The following is a 20648-nucleotide window of genomic DNA, read 5'->3' as shown; positions in this document are numbered from 1 at the left end:
TTCTTTTTTAACCCTTAGTATCAGCTCCTCTTTTTTTCTTTCCACCCGCAAGTCCCCTTTATAAATTATTATTTTCCTTATCTTAGACCAACCACTATCTCCCTTCACACACATTTCTGTTGTTCATCCCCCTAGGCTGGGTGTGTGGTGTGTGTGTGTGTGTGTGTGTGTGTGTGTGTGTGTGCACTAGCTATGCGATGACTTTTGTGATTGGTTCTCCCTTCCTCCCCTCCTGCCCAACCCCCACCTTCCCCCTTTCTCCTAGTATTGCTACTCCCATTTCTGTTCCTGAGGGTTTTATCTGACCTGGATTCTGTTAGTCATGAGCTTTTATCTGTACCAGTGTACATGCTCTGGTCTAGCCAGAACTGAAAGGCAGGACGAACATCAAGATAGTAGAGGATGAGGAAGCCTCAAAGAACCATAGGAATATTGTGTGTTTCATCATTGCTATACTGCACCCTGGTTGACTCATCCCTTCTGTGATGAGTTATGACCCTTCTGTGCGGGGATGTCCTATTGCCTACAAATGGGTTTGGGGTCTCTGCTTGGAACCCCTCATTCGCAACAATGTTTTGTTGTTGTTTTGGGTCTTCTGATGCCTGTTACCTGATCCCATCAACACCTCATGATTGCACAGACTGGTGTGCTTTTCCATGTGAGATTGTTGTTTCTCTGCCAGATGGCCACTTGTTTAACTTCAAGCCTTTCAGACTCCAGATGCTATATCTTTTAATATAACAGGCACCATCAGCTTTCTTCACCACATTTGCTTATGCACCCATTTTGTCTTCAGCAATCTTGTTGGGAGGATGAGCATCACAGAATGCCTGGTTGTTAAAACAAAGTGTTCTTGCATTGAGGGAGAGCTTGAACAGAGGCCCCAAATCCATGCACTTCCTTAATGTATTGTCATATAATTATATATACATAGGCCAATGCCTCTAATTTTATGAATTAACATTACATGAGTGCACACTTCAGTTTATACCTCTATCCAAACCTTTGCTTCTTAGAGATTTCCTCTGTTTTCTTTTACCTTCCTCCTGCCCCACCATTACCCTCGCCCTTCTTCTGCCTCTTAGTAATGCCTCTCAGCTAGATTGCTGTTGCTCCAACACCACCGGGATCTCTACATCCTCCTCATTTTGTGGCTTTTAATTCCCTAATTGTTCCCCTGTCTGTGGCTTTGTTTCCTCATGGCTCCTTTCCGCTGCTTCTTCCTCCCCCAAAGTCCCTCCAGTACTAGTAGTCCCATTGTTTTCTCCTAGGGCTTGCTTCCTATGCCTATCTTATATTCATAGTCAAAACAACAATAACGAAGACAAAACAAAAAGAAAAGAAAACATTGAATAAAAAGAGGGGAAAAAACTGAAAGAGCATATGAAATACAGGTCCATCCGCTGACCTTTATGACTATTAAACTCAGCAGTTCTGAGGAGTTCCAGGAACTGCTCTTCCTAGCCTGAAGTCTGTTTGGGGGCTCATCAGGGGCTTTGTGGTTTGCTTTGCTCCTTTTGCTGATCTGTTATGCTCCCTTCTTGTTCCACCCCACTGTGAGGTGGTTTCAACCGGACTTACTCCCCACCTTGTATCCCCAGTATTGTCCTCCATCACAGTCTGCTCCAGTGAGGGGACATCATGCCTCAAGCTGTTGTCAGCCCCACAGTCCTCTCTGTGTCGTAGCAACTCTGTACAGAGATGTTGTTCTGAGGGCTTGGTGTGCCGTAATGGAGTCTAGTCCCTTGCTCTCTGTTTTTCCTTCTTGGTTTGCTTCTGTGTGGATGTGGCAGGCCGGCCTTTCTCCCCAACTTATAGGTTTTGTGTTGTTTTCTGGAGCACATACTTCTAGGGAGGGGTTCAGTTCGACTCTGATTGGGGCTGGCCCTGTAGACCTCTCTGTTCATGAGTAGCTCCATGTGGTTAACATTGCCCGAAAGGTTTGGCACACTGTGGTGGGGTCTGCATTCACACTACCATTTCTGGGGAGCCATAGGTCATACCCTACACCTGGGTAGATGATTCTCCCGTTGCCATTGTGTTTCCCCTTCCCCCCCCCCCTCCTTTATCCCTGCCCTCTGTCCCCTTCTTGGTGTTGGAATGGCATGTACATCCTGGGGTTTGATATGTCTCCAACCTAACTGCCTGTACCTCAACCCATAAAGTGTGAGATAAATGACTTTTCTTTTATACTTACTATGATTATTATACTTACCTCAGTGGACTCATATTGCACTTGTCCTTTGTGTTTAGCTAATTTCACTTAACACAATTTCCTCCAACTCTTCCCATGAGATTATATGCTTCATGCAATCATCAGTGCTTTTTAGGGATGTGTTGTACTCCAGTGTTCTAATCCAGTCATCTATCAATGGAAATTTAGGTTGTTTCCAATTCTTTGTGATTATGAATTGTGCCAATAAACATTGGAGTGCAGATGACTGGTTGTGGTCTATGTCTTACGTCCTCTGGGTGTATCTATATACCCAGTAGAAGGATTGCTGGGTCATAAGGTAACTCAATTTCCATTTGTTTTAAATATTGCCAGATGGTTTCCAAAGTGGCTGTACATAGCTACACAAACACCAGCATTGGAGGAGTGTCCTATCCTGCCACATCCTATCCAACATTTGTTGCTCTCTGATTTGGGCTATCCTCAGGGGTACTAGGGGTATCTGATAGTCATTTTAATTTATATTTATTTGATGGCTAATTAATAAGAGCATTTTTCATATGTTTATTAGCCATTTGGGGCCCCTCCCCTCCCCTACCCCCAAGAAACTTCTATTCAGATCTTTTGCCCACTTTCTTAAGGAATTGTTTTCTTACTTTTGTATGATAGGAGGATATTGTAGATTTTAGTAATAAGCCATTTGTCTTTTGTGTCATTGTTAAAAATTCTCTCCCAGTCTATAGGTTCTCTTGTTACTCTCTTGGTGAAGTCTTTCGACACACAGAGGTGTTTTATCCTTAGTATATCCTATGTGTTGATTTCAGTTTCGTGTGTGTGTGTGTTTGTGTGTGTGTATCTGTGTATCCTTCCCTGTTATAGTTAGTCTATTCCCTGCACAAAGGTTCTTGGTTTGTCCCAATTCCTTCATTGATGGTTGAAGTCCATTTTGTCAGGGATAAGGATTGCAACCCCTGCCTTTTTTTAAGTTGCTGTTTGTCTGGTATATATTCTGCCAGCCTTTTACTCTTAGTCTGTTTTTGTCTGCAAGCTAAAGATGTGTCTCTTACAGGCAACAGATTGATGGGTTGTGTTTTCTGAGCCAGTCTGCGAACTTTTGTCATTTCGTGGGTGAATTCAGGCCATTAACATTCAGAGTTATTACACCATTTGTGTTTTCATTGCTGTTGTGTTGGATGTTTTTCTAGCTCCATATCAGTGTGCTGTGTTTTTGTAGGGAGCTTCATTCTTGCCTTCTTTTACCTCTGAGGCAATGTTATCTTGGTAGTTGTTTTCAACTCATTAACTTCTGGATAGAGTTGTGCTATATGGCAATCTCCTGATTGTGCTTTGTCAATGTTGTGATTTTCTGCATAGTTGGGTATGTGTGGCTTATTCTTTGAGTTTTTCCTTGCACAGGCAAACACTTTCCTAATAGATAGTTTGGCAGAGTAGAGGATTTTCGGATTGGCGTTTCTTTTCTTTCAGCTTTTGGAAGATGTTACTCCACTCTCCCCTCCTCTTCATGGTATCTTCTGATATTTCTGAGCATATTCTTGCCTGAACAACATTGTTTGTGACTGCTTTTTTTTTCTCTTTATATTCCTAAAATTTTTCTCTTTTTCATCGAAGTTGAATAATTAAACTATTATATGCCATGGTGAGTTTTTCCTGGGGTGTAGTGTAGTTGGCATCCTTTCTGCTTCCTGTATGAATGTCTGATTCTCATTCATTAAGGTAGGGAAGTTTGCTTCCCATAATTCCCTACCTAATTTAGTTGTAGGCTTCTTTGTTGTGTCTTATCCTAGAAGACCAAGTATTCGAATATTGTTCCTTTTCATAGCATCTGTTATTGTTCTCAGGTTTTCTTCCACCTCTGATGATCTTGTTTGACTGTCTTTCCTGTTGGTTGAAGTCTGTCTGATTGTCCTTGAGATCGCTCAGTGGATTTAGCACCTCTTCTACTCTGTTGATGATGTCCGTTATCTTGTGTTTTCCTTCTGTTACCACATCCATTAGTTCTTGTATTTCCCTTTGGTGTTTGGACTTCATCTGCTCTATTGGGGACTTCATCTCCTCCATAATTATGCCCTTACTCTGCTTTGCTTTCCTCATATCCTGCATCACCCCAAACAGCATTCTGAAAATTTCTATTTGTTACAGATCCCCTGTTTCTCCTATAAACATCATTAAGTTTAGGACTTCTTCCACTGTCACATTTTGTTTTTCTTGTTTTATTGTTGAGATATGTTGCTGTCTGCATTTCATTTAGAAAGAAATGGGCACCATGTCCCAGGAGACAAAGGGGCCCGAGCCTCTTTCTCTGTGTGACTGGTAAGACTGTTTTCAAGGACTACCTGTGGCCTCCTATGGTGGTGGGTCAGAATACTGTGGAGGTGAGGTGCTGCAGCAACTCAGTGGCTGACAGTGGTAGGGGGAGCTGAGGGTGGGCTGAGGCCAATGACAGTAGGTATGCCACTGGGCAAGATTGGGGTGGACCTGAAGCATAGGAATGGGACTGGTCTAGACTGTCTGCCCACAATTTGCAGTCTTTTAAAGACTGCAGGGTCCCAATCTCATAGAGCCAGTTCTTGGCTTGGGCTGTGGCTTTCAGCCCCTGGCTTTTCCTGTTTTGTTATGTTAAAATCCTAGGCTGTGCTCTAGGATGACAGTTCTTCCTGTCTTTTTATGTTAATATTATGCTACTGGATCAGGTTTCTGGCAGCTTACATTCAAAGTTACACAAAGGAACACAGCTTAGAATTGTAAGAAATTTGTTTTTCTTTTTATAATAGGTCTGTGGCATGCTGTGTGCTGTGCTGCACTCTCCCCCAGGGGAGGGACGCCAGATTAGCCTAGTGGTTGGGGGGTGACTGGATCTGAATTCTCCCTGGCTGCACTCTTGCTTCACTTCTGACTCTATCCTGGACACCTATGCAGGCTCTATTTTGTTACAGGTAAAAATATCCCAGGGGCTCTTCACTTGTTGCAAATTTGTGGCTAATTATCTTTTGTTACCCACACTGACAGGCTTGGATTTAGGGAAATAGGGAAAGGGGATTGGTGATGTAGTCACTCCATTCCAGTTTGAGAGGATTCAGAGCCCAAGAATGCAGCTTCAGGGTAGATACCAAAACTCAAGTGTGAGGTCTTGTGTCTAGTTCTTGGTGGCTGTCCTCAAGCCTGGGATTATGACTACCTCTAGATAGCAGAGTGGGGAAATTATTGCATGCTGCAGGTCTTGAATCTTAGGCATAGTAAGGGATAATGGAGCCCATCTTGCTCGATCTGGTAAGGCAGTAGCAGAGCCCAGGGTCAGACATAGTGAACCTAGAGCATTTCAGCCAGCTCTCAAATCGCTTCATGGGTGAAAATCACAGGGGGAGGTCTAAACCAGACCCCAGTACCTTGAATCTGCTTTTAGTACCCAGCCTCCAATATTGGCCTCCTTACCTCTTATATTTCTGATCTAACAATAGGAGCACCAGATGGGTGATTCTACCTGGTTTCCATTTAGACTTTCCTCTTGAAACTTAACTCTTTGTTAATACTTCTAATTAAATTTTCAGTCAGATTGGTAAAGTTTTAGTTATATTTAACAATGAGTACTTAAGTCATTCTTGTATGCTTCTTATAAGAACTCTTTATAGTTAGAAAAAATGAACACACTAACAGATATGTATACTGATGTATGTATATCTGTATATTAATCATATACTCATGACCACAGATATGTATTAAATTTATTATAATATCAAATTACCTAAATAGTTTGAAATTGTTTTATGTATTACAAGGCACTACTAAAATGTAGTTAACTAAGTTTTGACATTTTTTTTCTATCCAAATTCAGCTTCCTTAAATTCTTTAAAATTCCTACATGTTGACTTAAAATAAACTTGGTTATTGAGTTGATTTAAATGCATAGAATAACCTTTAAAATAGAGAAAAAGTAAAGTGTTTCCCAAGGTTTCATAGGTTGTAAAATTCAAACCTGCCCCAACACACACACAATTCTTTTTCTAAACAAACAAGTGCAGTGAGCCTACATGGTTTTAAAGGAGCAGACTCCCAGTTCACTTTTAAACGTGAAGCTTAAACTGGCGAATGGTGCTTTAAACAAAGGACCCTTCTCAAGATGCAGGCAAGCTGACCTCGCAGTAACTAAATCTCCGAGCGCAGGAGAGAAATATTTCTAAAATGTTTCTGCCACCGGTGGGTGGCGCAGAGCTAGCCAGTCGGACAAAGAGACCTGTTCCATAACAGATGGCTAATATTAAACTAGGCCACAGACAGAAGGTCTCTCTCACATGGCACAGCCATTAATGAGCTGACTGCCCTAGAGCCATCAGCTTCCAGATGAAAGCATTTTCTACCATTTCAGTAGATTAGCTCACTATGAAACTAGAATTGCAAATTTATTTCAGTATTCAGATTGACAGACAGTGATGAGATTTCTTAGACATTGTCATGACACATGAAATCACCAAGATTCAGCCCTAAGAGGTTAACAAACTCTGAAGAAATACCTCAGATTGCCAGTGACACATATGAAATCTCCCAGATTCAGCTCTACAAAGCCAAAAGATACCGATGCGGTTTCTTAAACAGATTTCCAATGACATAAAGGAGAACTCTCAGATTCAGCCTTCTCTCCAGATGAGACAGATTTGAGATTTTTACAGATACAGAAGTGCAATTGATAAATAGAGATAGACGTGCACTTACTCAGAAGAATGGCCAAACCAGAAGTTTAGAATCCTGAATTCTGGGAGAAGGCGAATAGGAGATGGAGGAGCACCAGCCTGAAGAGCTTTTAATGGTTAGGGCCCCCTTGGAAATCCCTAGAGGTCTTCAGGGATCATGTCTCCCACCAGTCTAGTCCCAGTAATTTATAGGAAGCTCCCAACTAGCATGGAAAAGGTCTCCAACTTGGATTTTTCAGCTTACCTGAGGCTTTTGCAAATTTCCTTTGGTGTACACCAATAGGTTGTTAGGTGGGTACCAAGAGGGCCCACGTTGCCCCATCACCATGGCCAGATTACATATACCAGGTGGAGTCAAAAGATGCTACATTTTGTTTTCACATGCATGGGAAAGGAGATAAGGGGGCACTTCTACAAGTGCCGGACTCTCTTCCCTACTCTCTACAAGTGCCAGACTCTCTCTCATCCTGTTCTCACAGGATGTATATACAGGCTGGGTGAAACAGTTCTTTCACACAGACACAAATCATGAATGCCAGGTACAAACCAGGAGAACAGTATTGTTTTAACAAAGATCTGTGTTACAGAGTTTCCATTATCTAGGGACCCTAAATCTGAAGAAGGCAGACAGGTTAGGTATGCAGGTTCTGGCTGTTAGTGAGTGGAGAGAGGAAATCTAGACACTACTACAGAACACTCTGTGAGACAATACCGTAATATACTCTGTAAAAAGCAAGGTCACAGGGTCACGTCTGTGGAGGATGTCTAGTTAAATTGATTATAACTCTTAACTATATTTTATTTCCATCATGAAAAAAAATAAAGGATTGGCACTTCAGGTAACCGTCTACCACCACTGCATACAATTTAAGATTGAGCACAGGTTTCCTGGCACAATCTAGAAGTGTATTAATAAGAACAGAGAAGAACTAAACAGCTGCTATAGATGACAAAGATAACTTACTGTTGTTGTTAGGTGTCATTGAGTTGGTTCTGGCTAATAACAACCTTACATACAATAGAGCATACAGCAGTGAAGCACAGCCCAGTCCTGCACCTTCCTTACAATTGTTGGGGTTTGAGTCCATGGCTGCAGCCGCTGTGCCAATCCATCTCAAACGTCTTCCTCTTTTTCTGCTGACCGTATACTTTATCAAGCATTAGGCCCTTTTTCCAGGGACTTCCCTATCCTTATAACGTATTCAAATGCTACCGTATATCAGATGGAGTGAGAAAATATTGCCTTCTCCTTTTTTTTATGCTTCCTAGTGTTAGATGTCATCAACTTATTTCTGACTCATAGTGACCCTATGAGTCTTAAGAACCTAAGAACAAACTACAAAGAAGGACTAGGCTGCCCACATCAGAGGAAGTAGCCTCTGAAAACGTTACACATAGAATCTAAACTTTGTCAGATACTGAGGGCCTACTAAAAGGAAGCAGAACCATTTAAGAGATGTGCCTGAGGATGGGCCCCAAAGAATCGGTGGCACTTGAAATGTGATGGATGAGGAATCAAAGGTAGAGTCAGCCATGGTGATATGAATGGAGTAAGGCGTGTGGGAGTGGAGCCTTTGGGATTTCATTTGCTGATGGTAAGAATAAACAGCTGGTGGACCTTCATTTGCTCAAGGTAAGAATAAACAGCTAAAATAATTTCTAATATTCAGAACTCTGACTATATGAATGATCAATCTGAGAATATTGAAAGTCATCACAAATGAAATGGAACACTAGCAGGTCACTATCCAAAGCATTAGTGAACTGAAATATACTGCTCTTGGTCATTTTGAACTAGCAAATCATGTGGTTTTTTATGCCAGGAATGACACAACCAAGAGGAATGGGTGTGCATTTATCATCAAAAAGGACATTTCAGGAGCAATTCTGAAGTACAGTGCTGTGTATGATAGAGATATATATGTATCCACCTCAACTCCAATCAACACAATTATTATTCAACACAACTATTATATGCACAAATCACAAAACCTAGTGATGAGGAAATTGAAGAATTCTACCAGCATCTTCAGTCAGAAATTGATAAAATGTGCAATCAAGATGGATTGATAGTTATTGGAAAATATGTTCTTGATGATAGAAAAGATGGCGATTCCCTGATAGAATTTTGCAAGACTCTATTTTAACAATGCAAAAGTCAACTATACCCTCAGACTTCACCAGATTGAATACACAGAAATCAAATTGACTACCTCTTTGGAGAGAGAAGGTGGAAAAGATTAGTATCAGTAGTTAAAGCCAGGCCTGGGGCTGACTGTGGAAGAGACCGTCAATTGCTGATATGTAAGTTCAGATAAAGCTAATGAAAAAAAAAAGTTGCAGTCCATGAGAGCCAAAATATGACCTTTAGTTACTCCACCTGAATTTTGAGAATGTCTCAAGAGCAGATTTTATACATTAAATAGCAATGAGAGAAAATCTGAAAGCTATGGGAGAACATTAAGAACATAATTCTTATAAAAAAAAACATAATTCTTGAAGAAAGCGAAAGGTCATTAAAAAGACCAGAAAGAAAAAAAATAAAAGATCAAAGTGGATATCAGAGACACTCCAAAAATTGCACTTAATCATAGAGTGCTAAGTCAAATGTAAGAAATGATGAAGTGAATCAATAAGAGCTGTATAAAATTTTCAAAAGGCACCTCAAGGAGGCAAGATCAAATATTATCATGAAATATACAAAGAAATAGAATTAGAAAATTAAAAAGGAAGAACATGCTCAGTATATCTTAAACTGAAATAACTGAAAAATGAAATCAAGTCTTGTATTTCATTGTTGAAAAATTTTATGGGCAAAATTTTGTGATGTAAGAAGCATAAAAAGATGATTAAAAGAATACACAGATGTCCTCACCCCAAGTCAGTCCTGGGTCTTCAGGGATCGGCTCAAGGGGAGTCCCTCTGGGACATGGGGGTACAGTGAATGATATGACCCTTTGTTGGGCATGCCTACACAGTAGGGTATGCTGGGGCCCTCTAGCGTTTCCTGTATGGGCTCCAATAAATTTCTTCCCTTTGCTTTAAAAAAAAAAAAAGAATATACAGAATCACTGTGCCAGGAAGAGCTGGTCGGCATTCAACCATCTCAGGAGTAAACATGAGCAAAACCCAATGGTGTTAAAAATGAAGTTGAATGAAAGAACTAGGAGGCAAAGGACACTTATAGTGCTTTAAATATAGGCATGTATATATGTAAATATATTACACTATAATATTAGAGATATAGGTTTATGTACATATGTTAAGTATTAAGGTAGCAAATGGACATTATGCCTCTCAAATCCTCCCTCAATGCAAAAACACTTTGTTCTAATAGCCTGGCGTTCTGCGATGCTCACCTTCCCAACATGATTGCTGAAGACAAAATGCGTGCATAAGCAAATGTGGTGAAGAGAGCTGGTGGTGCCTGGCTATTAAAAAATCTGCAATCTATCAGGGGTTGGAGGGGGTTATGAGAGAGATAGAAAAAAAGAAGAGCTGATCCCAAGGGTTAAATGGAAAGTAAATGTCTAGAAAAGAACGATGGACTATATGTACAAATATGTCAGATACAATTGATGTATGGTTTGTACCAAGAATTGTAAGAACCCCAAATAAAATGATTTTCAAAAAAGATACAGCATCTGAGGCCTTAAAGGCTTTGAAGTTAAATAAGTGGCCATCTAGCAGGAAAGCAACAAAGCCAACCTGTAGACAATTGGACATGCCCTCACAGAAGAGTCACAAGGAAGGGATGAGCCAGCCAGGGTGCAGTATAGCACCAATGAGACACACAACATCCCTCTACTTCTTTAATTCCCGCCCTACCCACCCACACCCGCCCTGCCACTGTCTTATCCCCAGTTCTACCTTAAAAATCTCGCTAGACCAGAGCATGTGCACTGATACAGATAAGAGCTCTCAACACACGGAATCCAGGACAACTAAAACCCTCAGGAACATTAATGTAGGAGCTATACCATGAGGGTAGAGGGTAGGTGGGGAAAGAAGGGGGAGAAAGGGAGACCTGATCACAATGATCAATGAATAATCACACACACACACACACACCATGGATGCAAACAACAGAAACATGGGTGAAGGGAGACAGCGGATGGTGTAAGATATGAAAATAATAATAATTTATTAAGGGATCATGAGGGTGGGAAGGGGGGAGGGAGGAAGAGAAAAGAGAGGAGCCTATACCAATGGTCAAGTAGAAAGAAAATGTTTTGAAAATAATGGCAACATATGCACAAATGTGCTTGATACAACTGCTGTATGGATTGTTAAAAGAGCTGTAAGAGACCCAAATAAAGTAATTTATTAAAAACAAAACCAAAAATATGAAGTTGAAGCTGCACTGAAAGCATTAACCAAAAACAAGGCTTCAGGAATTGTTAGAAAAACCAACTGAAATGTTTGAACAGGCTCATGAAGCACTGGAAGCACTTAGTCGTCTGTGCCAGAACATTTGGAAGACAGCTACTTGGCCAACTGACTGGAAAAGATCCATATTTGTTCTCATTCTGAAGAAAGGTGACCCAACAGAATGATCAAATTATAGAACAATATCATTGATATCACATGCAAGTAAAATTTTGAAGATCCTCCAACAACGATTGCAGCAGTACATTGACAGGAAGCTGCCAAAGGTTCAGGCTGGATTCAGAAGAGGACATGGAAAAGGGATATCATTGCTGATGCTTCTGAAAGATGTTTACTTGTGTTTTATTAACTATTTGAAGGCTTTTGACTGTGTGGATCATAACTGTGGATATACTTGAGAAGAATGGGAATTCCAGAACAGTCATTGTGTTCATGTACTCTTCTACAGGGATCAAGAGGCAGTTGTGCAAACAGAACAAGGGAATATATTGTATGGATTAAAATCAGGAAAATAATTATTCAATATGTATGCAGACCAAATAATCAGAAAAGCTGTATTGTATGAAGAAGAATGTGACATCAGGATTGGAGGAAGGCTTATTAACAACCTGTGATAAGCAGATGACACAACTTTATTTCTGAAAGTGAGGAAGACTTGAGACTTTTGTTGATGAAGATCAAAGATTGCAGCCTTAAGTATGGATTACAACTCAGTGAAAAGAAGACCAAAGTCCTCATAACTAGAAAAGATTGCATTAAATAATTTTATCTTGCTTGGATCCACAATCCACCCTCCTGGAAGGATCAGTGAAGAGATCAAAAGATGAGTTGTATTAGTAAATCTGCTGACTAAAACTCCTTTAGAATATTGAAAAGCACAATGTTACTTTGAGGACTAAGGTGCACCTGACCCAAACCATGACATTATCAATTGCCTACTATGCATGTGAAAGTTAGTCATTGAATAAGGAAGACTGAAGACCAATGCATGTATTTGAATTGTGGTAAAATTCATGTATTTGAATGGTGGTACTTGAGAATAATATTGAAAGTACCATGGACAGCTAAAAGGACAAACAAATCTGTCTTGGGAAATGTATGCCTGGAGTGCTTTTTAGAGACAAGGATGGTGAGACTTAATCTCATGTACTTTGGACATGTTATTAGGAGAGTCCAGTTCCTGGAGAAGGACATCATGCTTGGTAAAGTAGAGGAGCAACAAGAGAGGAAGACCATTAATGAGATGGATTGACACAGTAGCTGCATCAATGTGCTCCAGCATAGGAGCAATTATGAGGCTGGTGCAGAACTGGGTAGTGTCTGGTTCTGTTGTGCATAGGGTCACAATATGTAGGAACCAACTTGATGCCACCTAACTATAGTGACCCTATGCACAACAGATGGATACACTGCCCATTTCTACGCCATCCTCAAAATCATTTGAACTCATTGTTTCAACAACTGTGTCAGTCTATCTCCTTGAATGCCTTCCGCTTTTTTACTGGCCCTGTACTAAGTATGATATTCTTCTCCAGGAACTGATCTCTCATAGTAATATGTTCAAAGTATATATGAAATGAAGTTTCAACACGTTACCTGTTGATAAAAATTTTCAGTTACTTCATTTGCTTTATTGTTTGGTGCATAAGTTTGAATAATTTAAAGAACTGCTCTTCCTTTCAAAGACAAAAATAACCAAAAAATACTTTGCCTTTAAGTACATTCCAAATCATTATAATCTTATAAAATAAAGTAGAACTGCCCTTGTTGGTTTCTGGGACTATAAATCTTTACAAGAACAGAAAGTCTTACCTTTCTCCCATGAAACTTCTAATTAGTTTGACCTTGTGGCATATGGATACTATCCCATCACAACATTATACTTCAATATAGATCTTGAAATATTCTTTTCAACAATGAATTTAAAGCTATATAGCCTCAATTTGTCATTCTTGGCATAGTAAACAATATGATTGTCTGATTCCCAATGACAAATACCAGTCTATTTCAGTTTACATATGCTGGGGACAAGGAAGATGGAAGAATTGATGCATTTGAATTGTGTTGATATGCAATATTCAAAGTCCTATTGATTACTGGAATAATGAACAAATCTATATTGGAACAAGTATAGTAGTCACAATGCTCCTTGGATGTGAAAATGACACTCTCTGTCTAGCATAATTTTGACCTGTTAACGGGAGAACAGGCCCTGGATATAACACAGCATTCTTAGTAAAGTGGCAAATCAGAAAAAAAAAAAGATGAAGATGCTCAGCAAGATGTATTGACCTAGTGACTGTAGCAATAGGCTCAAATATAAAAATTGTGAGGATCAGACATGTGTAACTGAATTAGAAATGACTGGACAATTGGACGGCACCTAAAAAGACCAACATCCTTCCCTAGGTTTATTATTATTTATGTAATCCATTTCATTTTTATAACTTCCAATGTTTGTAGACTCTTACATTTTATATTTCATGTTCTTATAATCTGTGGATGGCTTCAGAAGCTTATTCTCATTTTGAGCCACCCTGTCAGCAAGTGCGGGCTCTACACACTTTGCTTCAACCATGTCCTTAAGGTCAACTCTACTTTGAGGAGGCAGCTCTTCTCCAGTCATGTTTGGAGTCTCTATCCTCCTGAGGAGTTCATCGTTGACACTACATCAGACACATTCCTACTGTTAGTCTTAAGCTATTCACAGGCCAGCTTTTCAAAAGTAGATTGCCAGGTAAGTTTTCCCAATTTATCTTAGCCTTAAAGATTGGCTGGAACCTATTGACATGAGAGACACTGCTGGTTATTGAAATACCAGTGGCCTAGCTTTTAGGTCCACGCTAACACAGAAATTATTGCTGTATGAACAGGAGAGTTATGGCATATTTTTGTAGCTTATGACAAGTTCATTCAATTCATATGAGGGAGTTTCTAAAAATGGAATTAAAATATAGTAGATTTTGTTTACAAACTTTGGAGCCCTTAATATTTGAGAACATTTAGAATATGTTTCAAATAAATTGTATCCCACTTTCTCTTCCAGTTCCTTTCCCAATACAAGTGAAGTGCCTGCCATCTATCGAATAACGTACGTCTTTTCTGAAGACTTGCTCACATTGTATTGTCCTTGGGTGCTAACTCAGAGATAGATTGATTTCTCATATCAAATCATTTTATAAGATTTCACCATGCCATTCATTTGTGTCCTAATTTTTTTTTTTCGGGTTAGGGTTAGGCTTAGGCTTAGGCTTAAGCTTAGGCTTAGGGTTAGGGTTAGGGTTCCATTTGTGTCCTAATTTTATCTTTGAACTCTCTCTTTATATTTTGTTAAATACTTAACTTTTCTTTTGGAGGGGTAGGGAGAGCAAATCCCTTCCAACACATTTTAAAATGAAAGAAAGCATACTGTGATTAATTTGATGATGGTATGATAGAAAAATATCCTGTTTTAAGTATTGGTAATCTAAGTCTGGGGGAAAGAATATAAACCAAATTCTGAGCATATATTACCTGCTTTGAGAGGAGAAAAGAGAAAATTGGAATGCTGGTGAGGAGAAAATTATTTTCTTTTTACTAATCCCTGACATTGAATTTTTCCAATGAGAGTACTAATTAATTTCAGTATCTTAAAAAGGTTAAAGAGATCAAATTGAATGTTGCTATTTTCACACTTTCTTTGCTTCTAGTGACATGTCTTATTTTTGTAGACCTACTTTTGTCTTAGTGAATGAGTGGTATTGAACTTTTTCCTTGGGTCTAACGTCATTGTTTTCTTAAACGATGTTCACTCACTCAAGTTTGTAATCTCTGTACCTGAACATTCCATGTAGTGCAGTCTAAAAATCTTCCCTATATATAATTCTTTCCTCAATAGCATTTTAAATTCTATACCATGGACTAAATTAATGATATGATTTATTCTCACTCATCCCATTGAGTCCATGCTGAGCCCCCTGTGGGTTGCTGGGACTGCGTCTGTTTATGGGAGTCAAAAGCCCAGTTTTCTCCCTCGGAGTTGCTGGTGATTTCTAACTGCCCACTCTGGATTATAGCCCAGTGAGTAAACACTACACCAGTATTGTTATTACAACGACGGACTGTCCCATTGAGATGATCTGTATTATTTCTCCAGAAACTGATCATTATGCCCACACCTTTGATATACTAATAGATTTTTGGACTTTCACTTAATCATAAGCCTAAATCTAAGAACAACTAGTTCTTGTGCTCTGGCCCTGCTTTGTACATACCCTAATAGAGGGATCACGTTAGCAAAGTGTGCTAAAGAAATCAGATTGTGAACGGCTATCAGATTTATCTTTTATGTATGGAAGAAAGAACACAAATTGAGTATCTAAAATTGGAGGCAGAACAGAAAGAGATCTACAATGGTTTTAACCTAAGCTCCAAAACAACCTTGGCGATATGGAGGGTTTTTTGTACATTTATAGCAGATTAGTAATAACATTCATTAATGGTTTCTAGTAAGTCATTTTATATTTGTCTTCTTAATATATACAATTTATAATAAATTAAAGGAACATAATATTTTTAAAATAAAATATATTAGTAATTTAGGAATATTTGATATTTTATGTGTTTGATGAATCCTTTAATTTCTTTTCAAATGTTAAAGATAATTACATCTATTTACAATAACATTTTTTAAAGTCCTCTTATATGTACACACACATAATTCTCACTTCCTTCTTATTGTTTCCTCTAAGTTTTCCACTTTCACACAAACTCCCAAAATAAATTTTACTTTGAATAGTACCTTTCCCACATCATCAAAGTGAGTTAACAAAAACAATAACTTATTTAAGATTTAGGAATTACAATAACCTGTAAAGAACATCATAGAAGAAAGAATCATTAGACTGTAAGATGATGATTCTACAATTCTGAGGCCAAATTGTGGAGTAATAACACATTGAAGCGTTAGATAACTTTGGATCTAACAAATTACTCTGACTTAAAGGTATTTATAGAATGTTGAGTTACATAAGACATACAAATTTCATTAGGAAAGAATGCTGACGGATTCATTCTGTCATTTGGAATTAGGTAGGACACCTGGTGTGTGTTAAGATCATTGGGGCCGTGTTGCATAAGTTCTTGCTAAAATCGTCAACCACACCCTTTACCTTGCTTAGTAACTGCCAGAAACTTGGCACAAATAGTCCAATATACAGCAGTCTCTTTATTATCCTTCACACCTCAGGACTATCACTGCTCTAAAAATAAAGTTACATTGCCTCTACATTTGCAAATATGCAATGACAGCACTAGGTAGCAGGAATAATTTCTAAATTGGCTAACATTTCCAATAAGACAGGAATCATATTCCTTTTTAAAAGATTCAGTTTTGCTCTGGGTGCATATATTATTGCACATGGACACTAGTTTCAAGAAGATGTCAGTTCACTGTAAAGCACAATTTCCTAGAAATGTGAAGGAAGTCAAGGAGAGAAGTCTAAGTACTTATGTAAAAGAATTAAACCCAAACTTAATAAAGTTTGAGAACTCACAATTAGAGAGATCTATATAATTCAAAGGCCATTGGCTTTTGTATAATTTCTTCCATATCTTTGCTATGTTAAATTGGGGAACTTATGGTCAATGCTTAAAACAACACTACAGGAGTTGAGATTTCAATTTTACAAAGGAGAACTCAGATAAATCATTTAAAACCCTAGCATTGATCTTAGCACCTATTCAGTTGTTAGTTGACTATAAGTTAGATCACCTTTTATTATGAAAGCATGATGTTTAATACATAAAAATGATTGAGCATTTCATATTGATTTTTAGATCATCTTTTATTATGAAAGCATTATGTTTAATACATAAAAATGATTGAGCATTTCATATTGATCTTTAGATATTTTCAACTTAAAACTTTGCAGTAAGCCAAAGGCAAAACTGAAGCAGCAACTAAGCAACTCCTGTTTCGCTGCCTCCACCACTCAAGAAGATACTGAAAATGGGAAAACTTCCAAATGCCAAATGTACCACCGTTGAGTCAATTCTGATTCATAGTGATCAGACACAGTGATCAGAATCACATAGTGATTCACAAGACAGAGGAGAACTGCCCGTTGGAGTTTCTGAGACTAAAAAGTTATGAGAACAAATAGCTTCCTCTTTCTCTTCCAGAGTGGCTGGTCAGTTCAAGTCGCTGACCTGTGGCTAGCAGCAAAATCAGTGCCATAGTCCTCTGACACTGTGAACACAGAATACAATACCTTAGATAATTCCAAATACAGTCCACTCTAACTAGCTACAAATGTGTTCTGTAGATCAATTAGAACAATTGGTGATGGGCCCCCTGGTGATCCAGTGACGACTGCTGCTAATCCAGCATTTCAAAATTGTGAGTCTTTCCTCAAGAGAAAAATTCGACTTTCTACTTCCATAAAGTTACAGTTTCCAAAACACACAGGCACAGTTTTACACTGGCCTGTGGGGTCACTATGAGTCAGAATCAGCTTGATGTCAATGAGTTTTGCTTTTTATCTTCTTGCAACACTATTTTCCCTTCCATTGCTATCGTTCCAACAAATGTGTGATAGAAGTTCAGGTATCCATTAGAGACAGTAAGTTATTAACCCTCTGATTTGGAAAAAGCCAGGTAAAGTTTATGATCAGGGATAGCTTCTAAAGGGGATCAGTATGTTTGCTCAGCAAGATATTGTGCCAATTTTGACAACAAATCAACCAGGTCCTAATTTCCATTATGCCTAAAAGCAAGTGAACTTTTTATTACATACTGACATTGTATTTTTAAAATTCAAAATTATTTAATGAATACTAGACCTGTACCAAAGTATATAGTTTTCTAGCTGTCTTTCCCCTTCTTATGTTTACTGTATCCAACAGATTTTACAAGTTTCTCATCTTTAGTACCACTCAAATTTAAATGCCTTGTCAAGTCTCCCCTAATAACATAGCAGCCTTAGTCTTCCTCATATATGTTCAGTGTACCAGTTTTATAATGCCACTGTAGGATCCATCATATTATATCCATTACTTGGTTGTTTATATGTCTACCTCTCCCAACAGTCCTTGTAATTGTAAATAAATGGATATGTACCTCCAAAAGCTACAAAGTGGCCCTGGATAAGATTGACTGTGACAAATGGCTGCTTAAATTGTCAGTCATTTCATGACAGAACACAGGTTAGCCTATGACTAGAGATGGAAGGGAAAGAAAGTGTGCAAAACTAGATGCTACATTATGGAAGAGGAAAGCAACCAATCGGTTGCCATCAAGTTGATTCCAACTCATGGTGAATGTTTTAGAATGATTAGACTGTTCTGTAGCTGCTTCTAGGTGGGTTTGAAAAGCCAACCTGCTGGTTAGCAGCCCCTTGCTTAACTGTTTCATGCGGGAAGAGTAGCTAACTGACTTAACTCCACTCATGACAGCAACCTGGAGCGACTGGCACCACCGATCTCCAATTTTCTCCCCGCCCCAACCAAATGCCCAGCTCACTGTCGTCCAGTCAATGTCCACTCCTAGGGACCTGTAAGACGTGCATAACTGCCAGTATGAGTCTCCAAAGCTGTAACTTTTACAGGAGTAGAAAGCAATCAAATTCCCAGCAACTCCTCGTCCCTCTGACCAGTCAGAGGAAATGTCAGTGGGAGAAGAATGTAGGACCCCAGCCTTGATGGAACTTTGAAATTTTCTAATTCCTTCATATTGTGGCATAAAGATGAAGAATGAAGTTTGGGCTCAAGAACACAGTTTTCCTGAGCCACTAGGGGAGGGCTAATTCTGGTACTGTTTGTTACTTGTTCTAGAGTGGCATTTTACATTTGCCCTGTGGGAAATTGAGTGAGTGTGCTCTGAGAGATTAGTGCTTTGAGTTCTACGGTTTGGGCACAAGCCACAGAAAGTTGAAGTTGCTGTGCACATAACAGACTAACCTTGATCTGTGTATAGTAAATGGGCTTAGTCATGTTCAATGTATTTATGTTCAGGTCAGATTTTACAGTGTTTTTCAGTTGTTTTCATTAACTAAAAGATAGTGTTCCTATTTCTATCCAATTGACCAAATCAGCATTTTCTACCTGTGTCTCACAAGATTTAACGCTACAGCAATTTGATAAATCAACTTCTCAGAAAGAATAAGGTATCAGTAGTTTAACTGATTCGACTAATTGTCCCAACCAGCCCACGAGGCTTCATCTGTTAATTAAATACATACTCTTAAAATGTTCTTCTAGATGCTGTGTGAAGGAGGGAGAGCTGATGGTTCTGTAAGCTCCTTAAGATCAAGAACAAACCATTTGAAAATGCTTTGCATTCAATGAAAATTTTTATTAATAGTATTACTATCTTGGTTATCAGTGTCAAAATATGGCAAAAGAATGGAGGATGGTGCAAAGAAGAAATAACTAGAGTAGTCCAGGTGATTATAAATGACTTCATGACAAGACAAGATTCTAAGAAGTAGATGCAGAAATACCTCCGAATGCCAAGGAGTGCTGTAACTTCCCCAAGCCACCGCATCCCGAGAAGTACAGTTGCTCAACCAAGGTCACTTTCATTTCGAATCTGCTGTTCTCAAATAAAGAATAAGCACTTAGTCGATTGAAATCTTATAAACTTAACATAAACAGTGATAAACTCAGTAAAATTAAAAACAAAATTATCCTACTTGACATGTGATTTCTATTGCCTCATTGGCCAAGCTCTCTTCTGTACAAAGTTTTCCCCCTGCTTTATAATATCAAGCAACAAAAGGAAGACAAACTAACTTATGAACACTAAAAGACCCAGATTTGTGCTTCATTAGTGAAAATTTTCTGTCTTCGAATAGGTATTATAAGAGAATTGTGATAGGAAAACCTTGTTGATTAAGGATATTGACATTGATGCCAATAAATTATATACCTGTTGTGCTAGTTAAGGTTTTGTATCATGTTGGGTGGACCAGGATTCTCAGTGGTTTGGGAGTTAACACCAGTAATCCTCATGACTTGACCTAATGTAATGCAATCAACACCAATTAGTTTTAAGCCTCCTTGATGAGATAAGATTACTTATATAATACTCTTTCTCAGGTCACGATCTTGATTCAATTAAAAAGCACTTTCCTTAGGGGTGAGATCTACTTTCAATATAAGGACTCTGTAGAAAAGCTTGCTTTATTTTTTGTTGGGTCTGAATCCTGCATCTGACTCACTGATCTTCAGTTTTCTGTTCTTGATCCAATGGCCTGCCATACTGACCACTAATCCTGGGTGCCATCAATGGCCTCCCATCTGACTTGCTGACCTTGGATTCATTCACTTTTATAGCCAAGAGCCTGGAGTCATTCTGTCTGTCTTTGGTTCAGTAGCTCCCAGAGCTACTTGAGTCAGCAGGA

General features: G+C 38.8%; 1 pseudogene; it reads left to right on the top strand.

The window, feature by feature from the left end:
- LOC142455425 (large ribosomal subunit protein eL20 pseudogene) overlaps positions 1-20648 on the top strand; it is a 106079-nt pseudogene that overhangs the window by 84092 nt on the left and 1339 nt on the right.

This window comes from Tenrec ecaudatus, chromosome 8 (assembly GCF_050624435.1).
Source record: "Tenrec ecaudatus isolate mTenEca1 chromosome 8, mTenEca1.hap1, whole genome shotgun sequence".
Taxonomy (NCBI): domain Eukaryota; kingdom Metazoa; phylum Chordata; class Mammalia; order Afrosoricida; family Tenrecidae; genus Tenrec; species Tenrec ecaudatus.
Note: the sequence above shows the minus strand (reverse complement) of the source record. Positions and strands in the feature narration are given on the sequence as shown.